The sequence below is a fragment of the Piliocolobus tephrosceles genome, chromosome 13 (assembly GCF_002776525.5).
Source record: "Piliocolobus tephrosceles isolate RC106 chromosome 13, ASM277652v3, whole genome shotgun sequence".
Classification (NCBI taxonomy): domain Eukaryota; kingdom Metazoa; phylum Chordata; class Mammalia; order Primates; family Cercopithecidae; genus Piliocolobus; species Piliocolobus tephrosceles.
Genome location: NC_045446.1, coordinates 23,651,750 through 23,670,559, shown reverse-complemented (window position 1 = coordinate 23,670,559; position 18,810 = coordinate 23,651,750). Strand labels below are relative to the sequence as shown.

Genomic DNA, 18,810 nt, shown 5'->3' with positions numbered 1-18,810 from the left:
GCTCTACTAGCCATAATTTTGCAAAATTATAATCAATATGAAGCTAATTTAGGAACAGCAATGAGAATTCTATCAATCAGATTTCTGATAGGAAATAGCTGGCACACTCAAGTTAAGATAATTCAGTGAAAGTTTCTTACAAAGATATAACTAGGGCTTAGGGAGCCATAAATGATAATGCAGGACCTGGGGCTAATAAGAGAAAAAGAGTTGTACCACTTCTAGTCCAGAAGGTAGCAGGGGAGGAAACTGTTCAGGTAAGCAGTGTCTGCATGTTTCATGGCTAGAAGGTAGCCAAGAAAAATACCAAGCCTTTGGCTGAGGAATCCAGCCAGTCTGAGATGAATACACAAAGAAACTTGGAGAGTAGAGACCCTGATTTCACTTTTTCTTTCTTATTATCTGCTGCTGGGGCTTCCCAATGGCCAAAGTGGGGACTGGAGCCTGTTCTTCTAGTCTTTACAGGTCAACTTACAGGAAAGAGGACAGCATGAAAAGGCAAAAAAAGAGAGCTAGCTGAACAACTAAATAGAATTAATAGAATCTGGGGTCCTTCTGAATTAGTGTCTCTGATACATCACATGCAGACATCGTTTCCAGGCTTGAACCAATGTATATGCCAAATATTTACAGAGAAGGCAAAGACCATAAACCACATAATCATCCAACTTACCAAATTAGAGGCTGACAGAGCTCCCATCTTAAAGTGATTCTCTATAAGCCTTTATGGCTCTCCCTGAATTGTTACTGTGTCTAGATTTTTAAAATATTATTACTTTGTGAATTATTTTGATTTTACAAATGCCCCTATGATAAACAGTGATCCATATGAGTGAACATCATACAAGCAATAGCATTTACATGCAAGTCTGAAAACGGGTTAAATTTAAGACTTTTTACTGGGGACAAAACAAATCAAATCCCCCAAACATTTCTTAAATTATTATGTTTATATGAAATCACAACTAATGGAAAAACAGAAAAGTTAATTAAACAATAAATTATTTGGCCCTCAAGCCTCAATCAGTTTGAATTTTCCTGATCACTTTCCACGAACTGTAAGATCTCCCAAAGGCCTGAGCAAGGTGCATGGTAGGAAAACTTTAATCCGTGGGTTTCAGTAAATGCAGCTATAGGTAATTACAAGAAACGGTGTCCCAAAGGAGTTTTAGAATATCAGACCTGGGGCAAATACACTCAAGTCGATCTGCTGATCCATATGAGTTAGTGGAAGAAAAGAATCAAACAGCAAACAAACAAGAACCCAATTTTGGGTTTGCAGAAAATGAGGACAGAGGGAAGGGAAATGTGGAATAATTATTAAATCTCTGTTCAAACTCCTAAAACAGCTGCTTAGGGTTTTCTTCCTTCTATTGTGTGCATTTACTGGGAATTTAAAGACAGTAGAAAAGGCTTTCATTTCCTTAGAAATAATTTAATCAATGGCTATTCATTTATATAGTTACAATCACTTTTTTAGACATGTGAGCATGCATGCGTTCTTATTGCTTATGTATATATAATAAGCAGAGTCTTAATGATTTAACTCAAGATTTTATGTTGTCTCTTTTGTGAGAATGTTAATTTTTAGGGGGTTATATTTCACTTGGCTTATTTGTGTGGTTTATGTCTAAGGTCGTATGCATATATTTGTTTATCATAGAGACCCAATTGATATATAGTGCAGGATTTAATGCATAAATATGATCATAATGCACTAAAGTAGCCAAGGGTAAAGGGGTGTGTGTGTGTGTGCGTGTGTGTGTGTGTGTGTGTGTGTGGTGTATGTGTAGCATACATATGCATAGATACTTATAATTATTTTTAATTGATCATATACAATTATGAAGCCTATACATAAATGTCATGATTCATTTGGTAAAAAGTTTTAGAATTCTTCCTCCAATGATTTTGAAATGGTTTATAACCAGATATTCTATTTCATTTTTTACATTTTTATTTCAGGGACAAAACATTTTATCAAAGGTAGTGCTAAAGTTGTCGGAGTAATGTCAGAGAATCCTTCAGTACTTAAATCTATTAACTAAAGTCATTAGTAAAACGTTGAAAAATAAGTTCTTAGCTAAAAGTTAGGGAGACAAAAGAAATAACCAAGTTAATTGTCCTGACCTCAAGGGGCTGAGACTCTGAAGAAGTGATGAGACATATACACAGTTAAAATAATTAGGATAGACTATGATATGGGATATAAAAGAGAATTTGAAGCATTGCTATAAATTGAGTAAGAGAGGAAGGAGTTATTACAGTTGGTTATCTTGGTGAGAGTAATTTAAGCAGTGCTTGGAGCAAAATTTTCACACTCAGGTAGAGTGGGAAGAGAGATGGAAACTAAAATGTATTTATTTAATTATTGAGCTCCTACCATTTTAGATGTTGTGTTAGATACTGGAAATACACTGCATAATGAAACAAAAATAGATCCTTCTTCTGTGGAATTTATCATGCATTGGCAAAGAATATTGAGAGTTGTTTCAAGTAGTTCGAATGGGTAAAAAGGGGCTAATGTGGGGAAAAACATAGGAAAAGAGTGAAATCATGGGGAATAGTTTTGTTTGGATTTTAGTTGGCTATATGTTTCCAGGATTAGAGGAACATGTGTGGTTTTAGTCTGCGTGGAAGGAACCAGGGAAATGGAGAAATCAAGTTTAGAGACAAATAACTGATTCAGTAAAATTGGTAAAGGAATGAAAGTGTTATAATTAATATTAATACGAGTGATTATTTTGGAAAAAGAATATAGGTGAAGATAAACAGATATTTTAACATTTAAAGAAGAAAAATTCGGTGATATTCACATCAAATAGCCTCATCTTTTTTTAAACGAGGAGGCTAATTCATTTGAAACTAAGGAAGTCAGGGCAAGGTTTGAACTCATGGAGAACAGAGATTTTGAAAAATGCTGAAAGAGCTGGAACATTTTAAGTGGTCACATCCTGTTCAGGACTAGATGCGGTCAGACGGCACGGTTGTGTTGAATATCTAAGAGGTATGAGCAAACAGACATGATTCTTGCCTGCATGTAATATCTGGTCTAGTGAAAGGCACATTCAATAATCAATTATACAAATAAATATTAACTGGTCAACTGGCAAGAAAAATATGCCAGGGGATAGATTTCATAGAAAGCTAGAGGGCTGGAGAGAACCCAGTGACTGACTTTGGATCCCAGGTGGCAAATAAAGCTAAATGTAGTGTCTGCTGGACCAGGCTGATAGAGAAAGATAAAGGAAGGGTAAATTATGAGTTCAGTAGGAGTCAGAAAGTGGAGTAAGTGAAAATACATGCAATTGCAGTTAGAAAGCAGGCTTTCTATGTTTTACTAGAAGCAGAGCAATTACAAGAGACAAACCGACTCCAGGCAAAACTGTAATTTGTGTGCTTCAAGGAGAAATGGAGCCCTGACACAGGTGTGTGCAGCAACCCCACACTCACCAGTGAGAGCTTGGTCCATGTCATCTATCCAGCAATTGACCATATTAATGCACAAACATGGACTATTCCAAGGCCGTATAAGTCATATATGAAACAACATTTCTTTCTACTTTTGTTTAAAGCTATTAATGTTGCAGTCACTTACATTCAGTGTATTAGATGATGTTCCAGCTTATTTGGCCTCTCTCTCATTGGGTGACCTTGCAGTCTCGCAGTAAACAGAACCATTTCTAGAAAAGACATAAAATTAAAACATGACATTACATTTAAGAAAGTTAGAAAATAGCCCAAGCAAAGTTATTTGAAATTAAAACCGACCTAATGGAATAACCTACATGGAATAATTTATATTTCTCTACAGTTAAGTTTATCCAAGTGTATATTCATTTTATAATATGTCATGCTTGAGGCTTTTCCCAGAATAAAAAAGGCTTTTTGCAAATTGATGCTAATCACAATATTTGGTTCTGAGAAAAATCTCACTTTATCAAATTTGTCTTTCTATTGGACTGTTGAGTAAGATTTTTAACAAAGGAAAAAAGGCGTATCTGGTGCTGTTTATCCCTGCTTCTTTTGCAGGGTCTGTTTTTGTTGAATGAGTTTATTTCTCATTTAAACATACTATGCCTTTTCAGGCCTCTATACCATTTTTCATTCTATCTTATTCACGTCAGATGTCATTATTCTTTTGTCTATTCCTATTTCTCATCCACAAACTCATAGTCATTATTTAATACCCAGCTCAAATATGACCTTTTCTGCCTGAAGTTGCCAATCAAAATTAATCTGTACTTCATCCATAATCCCACAGACCTTTGTTTGTCATATTTTATGAGATTTATAGCCAGTGTTCCTAATTCTATGTCCCTGCCTTTGCACTCTGAAGGCAGGGAAAATGCTTTATCTGCATGTGCATGTGTGTGCACTCGTGTGTTCACTTTCTTTAATCACCACTTGCCTTATGCAAATAATAGACATTCACACATTACTTTCAATTGCTCCTTACTCTATCCTGAAGTAAATTAGACTTACTTAGTACTGCTATAGTTTAAGCTATAATAATGCAACATTTATTTCCAATTAAAACACTGTTTTTACCACTTGGCTTCCAGAGCACCATTCTCTCCAGTTTTCCTCCCATGATGGGTCAAACTTTCTTAGTCTCCTCTGAGGTTTCCTTCTAAATGTTTGTAAAAATAGTGGCTTATCTCTTGACTATCTCCTATTTCCTATTAGACTAACTCCCGTCAAGGTCTAATCCAGGTTTATGACTGTAAATAACATTTATACATCTGGAATTGACAGATTTATAGTTTATCCCAGCCAGTTCTCTACTTGATCTACACATTTAAAGTTCTAATAAGCTATTTAAATTTAGAATATCCTAAACGGAGCTCTCTGCCACCACTAATTTTCTCTTCCTGCCATTTCGTCTCAGGTCAGAACAACATCCTACCATTTTCTTATTCAAAAAGACTAACACATGACTTACACATTGACCCTATTCTTTCCCTCCTTAATTTTGGTTCAAAGCACGTATTACCATCTAGCATACAACATCTTTGACAAACAGACTTTAAAATTGTTGTTCTCCTCCCATTAAGCAAGAAAACCCCATGAGTGTGGGGATTTCCATTAGTTTTTTCACTGTTTGATTCCCTGAATAACAAAATATATTCAAAACAGGTATGTAGTAGTGGCTTAAATAATATTTTGTTGATTAAAAAAATGAAGTCATTCTAGGTAGATTGCTAAATAATTTATTAATGGTATTGGGTTCAAAATTCAGTCCCTTTACAGCTTCCTCAACTGTGAGATGCAGAGGAAAATCTTGTGTCTTTATTATTGTTTTCATCTGTGTCTGTCCTGACAAAACAGAGCCATGTCTGCTTAATATAGTCATACACTGCACATGGATGTTTCAGTCAACAACAGACCACTTATATGACAGTGGTCTCGTAAGATTATAATATCATACGTTCACTGTACCCTTTCTATGTTTAGGTATTTTTAGATACACAAATACTTAGCATTGTGTTATAATTTCCTATAATATTTCAGTATAGTAACATGTTGTACAGGTTTGTAGCTTAGGAGCAATGAGCATTACCACACAGCCTAGGTGTGTAGTAGGGTATACAATAAAGGTTTGCATATGTACACTATATGATGTTCATACAAGAATGAAATTGCCTAATGACACTTATTTTTAGAAATTTTCCCAAGACAAGTTGTTCTATTGGAGCAGAAAACTATATTGGATGGTTTACTCCTTCAGATAACTAGAAAGTCACAGAATAAATGAGTTTATTCTTTTGATTTAAGAAAATTTAGGTTCTAGTTCCTGTTTCACCATGTCTAGTAATGTAACTTCATTCTGAATCTCAGGTCCTCAGCTATAAACTAGACTAATAACATATTCTCAATCACTCTTAAAAGGGAGCTGAGTAAATAAAATGGGACTATCAGTAATAATGTGACCAGAGTACTAAAAACTACTAAAAAGAATGCCAAATTATATATATAAAGCATAGTTTGAACCCTAACTCAGTCCTGAGAAAAAATGTGTATTGCAATGCAGCTGAGCTGCAATGATTTCCAGATATTATAATTAATTTGTGGTGGACCCAATATTAAAGTTGGGTCTTTTGAATTGTAAAATAGGTTATTTTTCACCATAATAAGTTTTATTAACATCTAAAAATAGATAATTTATATTTGCCAGATGTACGGGGCCTGAGAAATATGTCATATATGAATAATAAAATTAATAATGGCAACAATAGTATCTAACAATTTCTTTTTTGTTATTGTGTTTTTTTGATGGTGGTGGTTGTTTGAGATGGAGTCTCACTCTGTCACCCAGGCTGGAGTGCAGTGGCGCGATCTCGGCTCACTGCAACCTCCGCCTCCTGGGTTCACGCCATTCTCCTGCCTCAGCCTCCCAAGTAGCTGGGACTACAGGCACTCCCACCACCAGGCCCGGCTAATTTTTTGTGTTTTTAGTAGAGACAGGCTTTCACCATGTTAGCCAGGATGGTCTCGATCTCCTGACCTCGTGATCCGCCCGCCTGGGCCTCCCGAAGTGCTGGGATTACAGGCATGAGCCACCATGCCCGGCCAGTATCTAACACTTTCAAGCACATACTATACATCAGACACTACATTAATTGATAACATCATGTATTATTTTATTTAATTCTCAATGCTGTGTAGCTGCAATTATAATCCTATCTATTTACAAATATAAAAACAGGCATAGGATGATTAAATAATTTGCATAAGGACACAAAGCCAGTAATGGTAAAACTGGGTTGCCAACCTAGACAGCTTTGTAACACCAAAACAAATTTTAATTTGAAATTAGAATTATATAATCTGGAGTCCATACAGTAGAGTTCCAAGAAGGCAATCACTCTTAACTGAGAAAGTTTGGGGAGCATCTGGAAGATTAATGGTGAATTAAAAACAAAGTAACTGTCTAACATTGTCAGCAGATGTGCTATTAGCAATAGCAAAAACATGGAATCAACCCAGGTTTCCATCAATGGCAGACTGTATAAAGAAAATGTGGTACATATATATCTAATGGTAGACTGGACAAACAAGATGTGGTACATATAAATGTGAAGTATTATGCAACCATAAAAGTAGAATAAAATTATGTCCTTTGCAGCAGCATGGATGCAGTTTGAGGCCATAATCCTAAGTGAATTAACATGGGAACAGAAAACCAAATACCGAATGTTCTCACTTATAAGTGTGGGCTAAACATTGAGCACAGAGACAAAAATATTTTAACAACACATGCTGCCGACTACTAGAGGGGGGAGGGAGGGTGGAGATATGGGTTGAAAAACTACCTATCAGGTACTATGCTAATTATCTGGGTGATGGGATCTATACCAAAAACCTCAGCGTCGCACGAGATTCTCTTGTAATAAATCTGCACATGCACCTCCATGTCTAGTATAATAAAAGTTGAAATTTTTTAAAAAAACAGAGTAACTAATACTAGGGTACTCTTAAGACACCATCACTTTATTGCATAACTCTTCAGTTGTAAAGTACTCAGTCTCCAATAATTCACTCTTCTTGAGTGTGTGTGCCTGTGTGTGTGTTTGTGTGTGTGTGTGTATAGGGTTGTTGTTGTTGTTGTTGTTTCTGAGATGGAGTCTCACCCCAGCTGGAGTGAAGTGGCGTGATCATGGCTCACTGAAGCCTCGAACTCCTGTGTTCAGGCAATTCTCCCACCTCAGCCTGCTGAGTAACTGGGACAGAGGCACATGCCACCATGCCCAGCTTTTTGTTGTTGTTTGTTTGCTTGTTTGTAGAGCCAGGGTCTCCCATGTTTCCCAGGTTTGTCTTGAACTCCTGTGTTCAAGTGATCCTTCTGCCTTAGACTCCCAAAGTGCTAGAATTACAAGTGTGAGCTACTGCACCCAGCCTGCTCTTCTTTGTAATTTATTTTGTGAACTGATTCATTGTAATGTTGGAGAGTAATAGCAGTAATTCACTCTGTGATTACCAAGAGCCAATAAAATAGTTATGACAAATATCAATCTAATTGGAAGCATCACTGCTTGAAGTCATTTAAAAAGCATCATTTGAGAATGTTCTTTCAGTAGTTATCCTGCATTGGCAGAAAGGGGCAGAGATGAATGAACAGGCGCATGTCTTCCTCCAGTTCTGACAGTTCCTTTCCTCCTGATAAACAGTTATTCTGGCAGGAAAAGAAACATAATCTCCCTCTGACCTTTCTCCGTTAGGATGAGTGCACCACAATGATTCTGTACTGTCACAGAGAAAAGATCCAAGCAAAGGGTGAGGAAAGCCTATGGATAATTCACTGTACTTGATAATATACTGAGGAACAGCTATAAAATATACCTATACTACACCAAGTAAAGACATTGTCAAACAACAACAACAATAACAATAACAATGGCAGCAAGCATATGTGTTGAACACGTACTATGTGTCCAATATTATGATAAACACATTATATGACTTATTTTGATTCTGTGTTGTATAAATGTGCTTGAAAATGTCACTCATTAGTTTTAACCACCTTCTGCCTCTTCTTAAATAAATGTGACATTCCTAAAAATATGATCTAGGTGATTCAGACTTGACTACACTAAGGCACAAGGGAGTGAAGTGATTGGTCCAGATCATAGCTGAATAACTTTCATCTGACACTCTACCATTCTTCTCAGAACACTGCTCAAGTTCCCACAACTCCCTTGATGTCTGTGTCTTCATCCTTATATGAAGGGAATTATTTAATTGCACAAATTTCAAGCTCTTCTCAAACTAGAAAATGCTACAATGTAATGGTTCTGTCTTGCAAATGCATGATTTTAGACACCATCTGGAATCAATAACATTCCAGAGATCTACTGAAGGTGAGTGGGTGAGTGACCACACAGGGCTGGGACAAACAGAGAAAATATTATCCCGATATTAAAATAGTATTATATAATTATAAAATGTTATAGAAATGTTTATGATATAATAGTGAATGAAAAAAGGAAATTCTAAAATAACAATTATTCTGTGATGATACATATGTCCATGTACAAAAACTAGATGGAAGAAGATGGAATAATTTTCTCATGATTTCTTGGCTATGGTGTAATACTAAATGATGTTTTTATATTGAACATTAGTGTTTTCACAATGTTGTTTATAATATGAATTTTGAATGAGATTTAATTTTAAAAAAAGGTGGCACAATGACACTTCTGAAGTTCAAAGAGATGCTCTGGTTTTAGTGCTCAAGTAAAATGGCTAAAATTATCTCTTCAATGTTTGTTATAAATAATTCTTAAGAGACACTTTAAAATCATTATATCTTCTTTGTAAAACCATCAGTCCTAGCACATATACAAGTTAGTAGTTAATCTTTAAATACTCATTTTTTTTCCTCAGAAATCAACTTACTGTAAATGACGAATAGCTTAAAAAGTGAAAAATACCTGAATTCATTCACTCATCTATTCATTCAAGACACAATATTTAACTGCCCTTTCTGTTTTAGGCACACTTTCAGGACCTGGGGATACAACAGAAACTAGACACTTTGTATATAGCTTTGGACCTGTAACAGTCCAGAGTTTAAAGTGAACTCCATGAGAAAAGGGGCTCAAGACGAGATTTGAAGCCAGTTTGTTTCCTTTGTCCTCATTGAAAATGTAGCAAAATGAAGATGGTTTCTGAGCCCAGTTCCCATGCCATCTTTCTGAGCAAATGCTTCCAGAATACAGTGCATTGCAGCAAATAATTTGTAAACAGTCCAACTCAGCTTCCTTCATTCAATTACCTGTCATTAGATCATTTGTTTTATCAGAAAGAAATCATTGTGATGACAGGGGTTTGTTTACTTCGCCCCTGTATTACCAGCACCAAGGACAGCACCCGCGCTCCATCCATGAAGGTCCAATCAGAGTTTAGGTCACATCAACAAGTGCTAGATTACCATGTAACAAACTTGAGTCCAATTTGGTTCAATCTCTCAAATACATTAGTCTACTTGGCTAATTACAGTCATTTACAAAGCATCTTCTACGTGTCAGACATATAATACCTGCTATTATTTGAATCTCACACTGTCACAGTGTCATCGCTTTTTACTCCACGTCATTGTGCCTCAGTTTTCTCATCCATAAAACTGTGATAGTGATAGTACGGAACTAATGGGCTTCTTGTGAGAATTAAATTTTTAGAATAAATAAAGTTCTCATGAAAAAGCCTAGGCACGTAGTATGTACCAAACAAGTTTAGAATAGTATATTATTATTTAAAGCTCATGGTAACATTTTGAAGAATATTGTACTATCTTCATTTTACCAAGCAGGAAATAATGTATGATGGCTAAGAAATTTGACCAAATGCCCACACTGCTGAGTCACTGAAGTTAGGGATATTTCTTCACTCTGCTCTTCCTCTCAACTTTCTTGCCTATATTCTTAGATAAGATCTTAACTACTTTCTCTTTCGACTTTGTCAGTAACTTACTTCAGATCTCCCCTTTCCTAGTTTTAACAATCATCTTTTACATTATCTGGATATTCTAATTTTGATAGATTTTTCAAACATATATCAAATTACATTATTCCTTCTTAAAACCTGAGTAGCTCTCTATTGCCTCCAGAATAAGCTACAAAGTTCTTAGAAGAGCATTCTGTGCTTTTCATATTAAACAGACTTCTCTGATACTCAAACTTTAGTCAAAACTCTAGTCAACTGAATTAAGATTAGATAGTCAAAAATCAGGTAAATCTGGGTTCATATCCAGTTACTAATTATGCAATCATCTCATTATTTTACTTATTTAATTCTTAGCATCTTATCTGGGGAATGGGGATCATAGCCTGAAGAGCTTGACAGAGTTAGTTACAAAATCTTTTTCTTTTTTTTTGGACACTGGTTCTGATGGCACAAGAATTATCACATAATACATTCAGAAGATAATATATTTAAAAATTCCAACAGATATCTTAAATATGAAAAATGGACTGGGACAAAAAACAGAACTGGCTGCAGTCAAGCAGTGAAATGACATTTCAAAATTAGATTGTTAAACCAGTACAATTTCGAAGAAAAAATTAAATTAGAAATGAGATACTTAATTATTTTTTGTTGCAATAAAAATATAAGACCTGAAATGATCAAGAGAAAATAATGTTAGTCATGATAATTTTTATTACTATGCAGATTAAAACAGGTTTGTAATGGCTTTATCAGTAATAAATAGAAACATTCTACATCCCACTCCTTACTTGAAATATTAAGAACTGGTATTTCATTTTATAGCTGTCTAAGAATATGCTTTCCTACAAATAAATGCTCTCACATAGATTTTATGTTAAATATAGGTTAACTGACAGATTATTCTGAAGTGCTCAAAGTGATTAATCAAGGCTGTTTCATTTAGTGATGAGAGATATTCAGTGAGATTTCAAGATTTCATGTTTAGTTAAATTAAGATCATAAGCATGGAAACTCACTTGAACTCAAGAAAATATTTTGGGCATGGGGAAGCTAAATGGTAATACTTTGAAATATAATCTTTGCATTAGTAACACACTAAGCTAACTTCCAGCTATCTTAACATTGATTGGCAGTGCTACCTGAGAAGTAAACACATAGTTTTGATTGTTTTAACCTAAACAACTCATGTTAGATTAAATCATACTTTGAGCACTTATTTACACAAATATTTATTAAATACTCAGTAAGGATCAAGCAGTATGCTAAATGCTAAAAATAAATGAAGTAAGGCAACATATTTTTCCTGATTTTACAGTGCTTATAATTTAATTTAGAGAAGGGGATAAGAAAAAAAATGAAGGGAATTATTTTGTGATAGTATGTGATAGAGAAGGCATTGTCATGGCTATGTTAGCTCAAGTCCATCAAGAAGCAGGCACTCAGACAGGATTAGACTTACAATACATTTATTGGTAGAAATTATTGTAGAGGATAAAGGGGGAATGAGCAGGCGAATAAGGGAGAGCTTTCAGACTACAGTGAAAGTCTGACAAGTGTGAAGAAGAATGGTAGGGGCAAAGGTTGGATAGAGAGAGTCTGGTCCTGCAGCACAGTTCCAAGAAAGGTTTAGCTAGCCAACGGGGCATTCTTGAGCTGAAGTTGCACATTAGAGAAGTCCTGTGTTTTATAAGAATGGGACTGAGCTATTAGCAGCTGTTGGCTAGAAGCAGCTCATGGGAAACAAACGCTAGCAGCAAAAGCCCCACTGGATCCTAAGAACAGCTTCTAGGTCTATCAGTCAATTATAATTCCAGCAAGAGGACAAAATGACATACTTTCATTGCAGTGGTCATGGGAGTGTTAGTTTTTACTCATGGACCAGAAGAACTTCAGAAAGTGCTACAGTTTTCAAAGATGACTAAGAAGTCACACATTGGACAAGGTGGGCAAGTGCATTCCAGGCATGAATCAATGTCGAAATACAGGACAAAATGGCAAGTGTGGGGGCATTACAAGTAGTGTATTAGGGTTGGAGTATGTACCTAAGTGTGTTGGCATGCAGCATACCAGAGAGGGAGGTCGGATTCAGATTGGGAAGAGCAAGATGAGTTATACAAAGTTGTTTGGCTTTATCCTGTAGATAATGTGGGATCATTGAAGGAATTAGTGCTTGGGAGAGACACTGTGAGATGTGCACTGTAGAAAGATTTCTGAAGTATACAGCCTATTCAGATGGAGCATTCCAAGAGGGAAAGAAAATGGAGATACTAGTAATAAAGAAAAGATAACATCAGACAGACCTGGGTTCCAATCCTAACTCTAACACATACCAACCATATGAACAGAGGCATGTCATTTAACTCCCCATAACCCCTATTACTAACTTTCTATGTCAGCAATTACTCAACTACTTATTTCATAGTGACACAGGATCATGTGTAAAAATAGCAGTATATTTAGGAGCTCAAGTGTTGAAAGTAGACATAAACCTGCTCTTCTATCTTGGCCCACATGTATGACTACAGGAATATTTTTCATGAACCTCAGTTTTCTTACATGCAGGATTATAATGAAATCACATTTATCTCATGGAGTTGTTCTCTGAGAGGTAATATGTGTGTAGACTTAACTTACTTTTGGTGCATAAGAAATGTCTAAATAACTAAAGGCTAGGTACTGTGTTAGGTGATTTACACACGTATAACATTTTGTTCTCACAGCATCTCTGCAGGCAGGTTATTTCCCCTCACGCCTTAGTATAGAGGAGCAAATTGATGCTTGAGTTTAAGTAACTGGCTCATGATCACACGAATGATTGTACTGTGCTACAATTCTCAGCTGCTTGACTTCAAAACTCATATTCTTAACCACTATTCTCCATACCTTCCATTCCGGCACAAAGAAAAACCATCTACCTGCCAAAGAAAATGCAATTCTGAGAACTCACTTGTTGGTTATGGTTGAATTTCCTTGTATTACTAGCATACTTTAAAGCAGAGTAAGGGATCATTTAAACCAAACCTCCTGGTTTGCCCCAAGAGAGGTTTTATTCCGTTCATTTAGATAGAATATTACAGTCACCACACAGATTCTAATATAAGCTGTGTTACACTATTTGAAATTGTTTTCAATGAAGGGGAAGGGGTAAAAAATGATGAAGGCAGTTGTCTCCAAGGCTATCTTCCTGTCGGGAGAGTCTTTAAAGTATTTGCACACATTATTCTCTTCATTATGTGGAATACATTCAACTTCCAAGTAGGAGTAACCATGACACAGATATTTAAAACCCATGGAAACCTGACCTGATAGGTCAGAGGTACATTGATTAGACAGAAGGCCCTGACTCATTTGGCTCTCCCTCTTCCCTATTTCCACTTCCAGAAAAATGACTGACTTGATTTTAATCCATGTTCTGGCATATTTCTCATTAGTCAAAATACTTAACTTCACCAAGCTTTAGTTCCCTTAATTGGAATAGGATTATTTTAAGGTTGTCCTAAATACGGAAGGTAAATATGCATCATTACGTCTAACATCTATTAGCTACTCCAGAAATGTTAGCTCCCCTTGGATGGATAACAGAAAATGATTTTCAAAACCAACAAATTGTCAGAAGACAATTCGATCAATACATAAAAGTGGTATTTATTGATAACCTATGAAGAGTTAAGATTTCATCACTAATATTTGCATTAAAAACCCCCAAGCTAAAAACATTCACAGATGCCTTAGCAATATATTTGCATCATATAGCTTGAGGAAAAGAAATTGTATCCTTATCTATCAATTGCAAGATTTGTATTTTTCAAGAATAATTTTTCTGACCACCCCAGTTAAGGGGTTCACATCCAATACAGAAAATTATAAATCTGCAAGACTTGCAAAACACAGATACATTTTTGCAGCTTCACCGGAAAGGAGGCAAAAAAAAAAAAAAAAAAATGCTTCTGTCATTAAAAAAATCACAGACTGAAATAATGTGAAGTTTGCTAATTTTATTAACAAGTCTACTCTGGGCAATTTGGCTAGGACCTCTATCTCCCAAAAGCTCTCTACTGATGAAGTGACATGGGTTCTTGAAGTGGATGCCTTTCTGCACCTCTGGAAAGCTTAGCAATGCAGAGGGAGGATTAGAAACAGTAAGCTCCCAGTCCTCGAGATGATTCCGCAAACATCTGGTAGGTTTGATCATTTTTACCCTGAAATAATGCTTCAGGAAAGGCAATTTTGCATGGTCTTAGAGTATAAGTCAAAACAGTTTTCCAATTTCTGGTAATCTTGGCCCACATATTAACATTTAACACCACTTGACATTTGGCTAATACTTTGCCAATAACAAGAGAAAACATATTATAAAAATATAGACTTCTACATCTTTCCTATGCATTCCAGCTTATGTATTCTCATACCACTATGCAAGTTGAATCCTGCGTTTCTGCTCATTTTTTCTGCTGTAACAGTCATGCTCTCCTAAGTGGTGTTCAACTTTGCAGTTTTTCTTCTGTTCTTGGCCAAACCCTAACAAATCAGCCAGTGAAACATGTTTTTTTTTTCTTTAATTTAAAATGTTATATTTTATTTAGAATAATATTAGATAGCGAATAAAACACATCATGACAAGTTGAGAGATAAAAGTTTTATATATTATTATCTTTAATACTTTTTTTCTGCTTTTTGTTTTTTATTTAAAAAAAATTTTTTTTTAAATTATTATTATACTTTAAGTTCTAGGGTACATGTGCACAACGTGCAGGTTTGTTACATATGTATACTTGTGCCATGTTGGTGTGCTGCACCCATCAACTCGTCAGCACCCATCAACTCGTCATTTACATCAGGTATAACTCCCAATGCAATCCCTCCCCACTCCCTTCTCCCCATAATAGCCCCTAGTATGTGATGTTTCCCTTCCCAAGTCCAGGTGATCTCATTGGTCAGTTCCCACCTATGAGCATGTTGTTTGTTTTTAAAACAATCATCAATTTATATTGACTATCAATTTATACTAACTTACCATAGAATTAAAGCATAACATTTAAATACACTGTCTGTACTCCTAAATATAATGAACATTTGAACACAATCATACCCCTTAATATGTAGTATCCACTGGAGTCCTTACAACTCCAATTTTAAAACTCATAAAATTGGTATCAGTCACATGAAGGTGAATGCAAATTCGCTGACAAGTCTTGTCAACATAACTCTTTGCTGTTAATTAGAATCAGCAGTGTAACCCATAATTTCTACATCATTGAAAAGGGAGGAGCAATGGATGTGATTAAGCAATCCACCATCCATGGGGAAAGGAGTTTGTTATTCCTGTATATTCCTGGTGGGGAAGCTGTCCTTAATGGACATTTATCAAACAGTCAGAACTCCACCATCGGAGCCTCCAAGTAAATCTCAGGAAACTTTGTGTGGTTCCGAAAGATTCGATAATCCATACATATGAATACGAGTTTCAAAAATTCAACCCGCAATATTTTTTTTAGTCTTAGGTTTAAAAATGTAATTTCAACTTTTATTTCAGATTTGGGGGTATATGTGTAGGTTTGTTACATTTATATATTGCATAATGCTGAGGGTTGGGATACAAATGATCCTGTTGCCCAAGGAGTGAGTATAGTACTCAAGAGTAATGTTTCAACCCTTGTTCCTCTCCTGCTCTCCTCCCTCTAGTAGTCCTCAGTGTCCATTGTCAGCATCTTTTTGTCCATGAGTACTCAATGTTTAGTTCCCACTTAGAAGTGAGAAAATGAAACATTTGGTTTTCTGTTCCTGTGTCAATTTGCTTAGAATAATGGACTCCAGCTGCATTCATGTGGCTGCAAAGGACATAATTTCATTATTTTTTATGGCTGCATAGTATTTCATGGTATACATGTACCATATTTTCTTTATCCAATCCACCACTGATGGGCACCTAGGTTGATTCCATGACTGCTATGGTGAGTAGTGCTGTTATAAACATATGAGTGCATGTGTCTTTTTAGTAGAAAAATTTATTTTCTTTTGGAAATATACCCAGTAATGGGATTGCTGATTCAAATGGTAGTTCTGTTTTAGGTTGAGAAATCTCTAAACCACTTTCTACAATGACTGAACTGATTTACATTATCACTATCAGTGTATAAACATTCCCTTTTCTCCACAGCCTTGCCAGCATTGCCGACCAAAATAAAAGTATTTCGACTTTTTAGTAATAGCCATTCTGACTGCTGTAAAATGATCCCTTATTGTGGTTTTGATTTGCATTTTGCTGACGGTTAATGATGCCATCGAGGGGTAAAAGTAACAAATTAAAGACTTAAATTTGACACTTGACCAATTGAAACTAACAGACATCTAACAGAGGACTGCATCCATCAACCACATAATATACATTCTTCTTATCTGCACATGGAACGTACTCCAAGATTGACCACATGCTCAACCATAAAGCCAGTCCCAATAAATTCAAAAAAATTCAAATCATACCAACCATATTATCAGACCATAGTGGAATAAAAATAGAAATCAATACCAAAAAGATCTCCTACAACCATAAAATTACATACAAATTAAACAACTGCCCCTGAATGACTTTTGGGTAAAAACAAAGTTAAGGCAGAAGCAGTATATTTTTTAATCAGAGGAAGCTTCTTATCAATTAATTCATCGACTAACTTTTGGAAATATGAGCTAATAGTGTAATATTTCGAATATTAGAGATGTCCTAAATTATACATATTAATCATGTATGACTATTTTTATATTTAAAAGTTTTGTCTTCTAATTAGTTTTGTTTAGAAAAATATTTGATTCCCAATTGTAAAGTGATGCACAAATTTGCAAAATATCTTTATGATAAAAATTGAGAAGTGGGAAATATTTGGTAACAAATTTTAGGTTTTGCTGTTGTTGTTCCTGGATGCAGTAAAGTTATGTAAAACTAATTTGATCCTTTCAGGTCTTGCTTTTAAACTTTGTTTGCTGATAACACAGACGCGCCTATTTCAGGGCTAATTTTGTCTCTATTGAGGCAAGTCTCTTTTGTATATGCTACCTGTTGCCTAGTGAATTATGAGATATCCTACTCTGGCTCGTGGGAATAGGAATTCTCCCTAACCAAAGAGTGAGTGCAGGGCACTATTTTCTCTATTCTTAGGATGTTTTTCTCCTCAGTCCAATCCATACTCATGTTTTTGTTTGTTTGTTTGTTGTTTTTGTTTTTGTTTTCAGGCATTCTCACAGGTCACCAGAACAGCTGAGGAGGAACATGTACAGATCTCTGGAGTTCTCTTCTCTCATTCTCTCTCACTCTCTTTCAATCCTCAACTCCCCTCATTCTTCTCTCTCCACAGCTCTCCCCTCTCTGATATCCTCCTCCTGCAAACTCCAGCCCTGTGGCCTCCCTGAACTCCCAGCTCTTTGAATGTGTCCCCTCTCCTCAGACTAGGGTTTGGAAACTCTCTCAATAAGCTGGAACAGTGGTAGGGTCTTCATTTGTTTTCCTCCATAATTGTCTCTCGTTGTTTCTCAATTTAATATTCAATATCTTGACTACCATTGTGTTGAGTATTTTTGTCCTCATTTCCTTTCCGTTGTTTCAAACAAGAAGTTAGAACTGATATCTCTTCCTTCATTTGGTGAAAAGTAGAAGTCACTCATCACCTGTGAAGCCTCTTGATAGGTACACTTCTCAATGCTCTTTTTAAATGGCTCAAAGGAATGCCTGGATTTTCTCTTATGACTCCCCAGTATAAGTCACATGTTCTATTTAATCTGAGTTGTTTACTCTCCCTCAACATACCCCATATTCAAACATATTTCAAGCTTCATATTTTTGGGCAAATTAGCTGTTTTACCTGGACTTATATTCATTGAAGAAATGCTACTATGAACTGTAAACTCCTAAGAACATAGGTTCGTGGGTTTTATGAATTATTTATATAATAAGAGGAAAACGTTCACCTCTCTTCATTTTTTTTTCACAGCTAAAACGATTAAGATTGTTTCAGGTCTGTAACTTTCCAGTAGTAGAGGGACTGAAATAAAAACTTCTCTGGGTGGAACTATAGTGAGGTGTCCAAGGTCCCACCCACCCCTTCTCAGAATCATAAGCACACTGACATGAAAGGAGGTAGCCCCTACATCCTTCCCAGTTCTAAACTTCCATAATCAGAAGATCATTCCATTATGTTTTCTTCTTTTCTTTTTTCTACAATCCATTTTACTGAGCAGTTACCGTGTTCTAGGAAACTGACAACATGAAGGCAAAATGAAAGACATTCCTCCAAGTTAAACAATGCTCTCTGCTATTAGAAAACCCTTACTTTCCTACCCAGATGCCATTTATCTATTTTTATTTCCCTCATA

At 35.7% G+C, this 18,810-nt stretch overlaps 1 protein-coding gene across 2 annotated transcripts in view; it reads right to left on the bottom strand.

Annotated features, from left to right (window-relative positions):
- LRRC4C (leucine rich repeat containing 4C) overlaps positions 1–18,810 on the bottom strand; it is a 1,306,046-nt gene that overhangs the window by 778,787 nt on the left and 508,449 nt on the right. Inside the window, exon 2 of one of the 2 annotated variants that reach the window (XM_023185519.2) lies at positions 3,595–3,683. The exons of the other annotated variant lie outside the window; for it this stretch is intronic. The gene's annotated coding sequence lies outside the window, so the exon portion shown is untranslated. The remainder of the gene's footprint in view (positions 1–3,594; positions 3,684–18,810) is intronic. 2 annotated transcript variants of the gene reach the window in all.